This window comes from Styela clava, chromosome 15, assembly GCF_964204865.1.
Source record: "Styela clava chromosome 15, kaStyClav1.hap1.2, whole genome shotgun sequence".
NCBI classification, from domain to species: Eukaryota; Metazoa; Chordata; class Ascidiacea; order Stolidobranchia; family Styelidae; genus Styela; species Styela clava.
In genome coordinates, this window is record NC_135264.1 from 3,242,501 (window position 1) to 3,245,000 (window position 2,500).

General features: G+C 54.8%; 1 non-coding gene across 1 annotated transcript in view; it reads right to left on the minus strand.

Annotated features, from left to right (window-relative positions):
• LOC144413372 (small subunit ribosomal RNA) overlaps positions 1-894 on the minus strand; it is a 1,810-nt gene extending 916 nt beyond the window's left edge. Inside the window, exon 1 of the ribosomal RNA XR_013469406.1 lies at positions 1-894. This exon is cut by the window's left edge and continues 916 nt beyond it. This is a non-coding gene — a ribosomal RNA (small subunit ribosomal RNA).
• Between the last annotated feature and the right edge of the window lie 1,606 nt (positions 895-2,500).

Here is a 2,500-nt window from a genome sequence, read left to right on the forward strand (position 1 = left end):
GAGTACGGACGCCCCCGTCTGTCCCTCTTAATCATTACCTCGTGCTCCGAAAACCAACAAAATAGAACCGAGGTCCTATTCCATTATTCCATGCAACACTATGCAGGCGAACAGCCTGCTTTGAACACTCTAATTTTTTCAAAGTAAACTTATCGGCCACCGCCGACACTCAGTCAAGAGCACCGACGGAGAACCGAAGGTGAGGCGAACGCAACCAGTGACACGCCTTGCGACGGACCGGCGGCGCTCGCCCAAAATCCAACTACGAGCTTTTCAACCGCAACAACTTTAGCATACACTGTTGGAGCTGGAATTACCGCGGCTGCTGGCACCAGACTTGCCCTCCAATGGATACTCGTTAAGAGTTTTAGGATGTACTCATTCCAATTACAGGGCCTCGTTAGAGTCCTGTATTGTTATTTTTCTTCACTACCTCCCCGTGTCGGGAATGGGTAATTTGCGCGCCTGCTGCCTTCCTTGGATGTGGTAGCCGTTTCTCAGGCTCCCTCTCCGGAATCGAACCCTGATTCCCCGTTACCCGTTATCACAAAGGTAGGCACGTAGCGTACCTTCGACAGTTGATAGGGCAGACACTTGAATGATACGTCGTCGGTGCAGAGACCGTACGATCCGCGTGGTTATCCAGAGTCATCAAACGTCACAGGACGAACCCGGTCGGTTTTGATCTGATAAAAGCGCGCCTCCCGAAGTCGGCGCTTAATGCATGTATTAGCTCTAGAATTACCACAGTTATCCACTTCGCTTACGAGACCAAATAAACCAAGACTGATTTAATGAGCCATTCGCAGTTTCGCTTTACGAGAACTCGTACTTGCACCTGCATGGCTTAATCTTTGAGACAAGCATATCACTACTGGCAGGATCAACCAGATAGCTGCGACAGCTGCGCTCGGCCCTTGCTGGGCCGCCCGGCGCGTGCTCGTCGCATTCGTTTAAGACCGAGGCGATCGCCTGCGGCCGTACTCAGCTTCGACAGTCGCTGGCCGCGACGTCCACGCTCTCGCCGGCAGTGCCAGGCGGAGCGATTTGCGTTTTTTCTTTGCTCGCCCTCTCTCGGGCTCGATCCATTCAGTTTCGCACAAACAAGAGCTCTGCCGGCCGCCTGCAGCGGTGCCTAAAACCCGGGCATAACAATGCGACCGTTCTGCTAGGCCGACAAGCGCTCAAGCCAGACGCTCGATCGAACGCCCCCTACATATTAGTCGAGACAACGGCTCGCTCATTAGCATCGCGTTTGTACTTTAACTTTTTTTGGCTCGGCTTCTTTCGACGCCGATGCCGGCGACGCAGCACTCTCTCGCCCGCCAGCCACCGAGAAAAGGGTGCGCTCCGACCGGCCCCGCACCGCTCTTTCTTGGCTCATTCGAAATTACTGTCTTTCGCTCTGACATGCCTTACCTAGGGTTAGGTTAGTATGCTTGCACGTTTGTACTTTAACTTTTTTCGGCTCGGCTTCTTTCGACGCCGATGCCGGCGACGCAGCACTCTCTCGCCCGCCAGCCACCGAGAAAAGGGTGCGCTCCGACCGGCCCCGCACCGCTCTTTCTTGGCTCATTCGAGTTTACTGTCTTTCGCTCTGACATGCCTTACCTAGGGTTAGGTTAGTATGCTTGCACGTTTGTACTTTAACTTTTTTCGGCTCGGCTTCTTTCGACGCCGATGCCGGCGACGCAGCACTCTCTCGCCCGCCAGCCACCGAGAAAAGGGTGCGCTCCGACCGGCCCCGCACCGCTCTTTCTTGGCTCATTCGAAATTACTGTCTTTCGCTCTGACATGCCTTACCTAGGGTTAGGTTAGTATGCTTGCACGTTTGTACTTTAACTTTTTTCGGCTCGGCTTCTTTCGACGCCGATGCCGGCGACGCAGCACTCTCTCGCCCGCCAGCCACCGAGAAAAGGGTGCGCTCCGACCGGCCCCGCACCGCTCTTTCTTGGCTCATTCGAGTTTACTGTCTTTCGCTCTGACATGCCTTACCTAGGGTTAGGTTAGTATGCTTGCACGTTTGTACTTTAACTTTTTTCGGCTCGGCTTCTTTCGACGCCGATGCCGGCGACGCAGCACTCTCTCGCCCGCCAGCCACCGAGAAAAGGGTGCGCTCCGACCGGCCCCGCACCGCTCTTTCTTGGCTCATTCGAAATTACTGTCTTTCGCTCTGACATGCCTTACCTAGGGTTAGGTTAGTATGCTTGCACGTTTGTACTTTAACTTTTTTCGGCTCGGCTTCTTTCGACGCCGATGCCGGCGACGCAGCACTCTCTCGCCCGCCAGCCACCGAGAAAAGGGTGCGCTCCGACCGGCCCCGCACCGCTCTTTCTTGGCTCATTCGAAATTACTGTCTTTCGCTCTGACATGCCTTACCTAGGGTTAGGTTAGTATGCTTGCACGTTTGTACTTTAACTTTTTTCGGCTCGGCTTCTTTCGACGCCGATGCCGGCGACGCAGCACTCTCTCGCCCGCCAGCCACCGAGAAAAGGGTGCG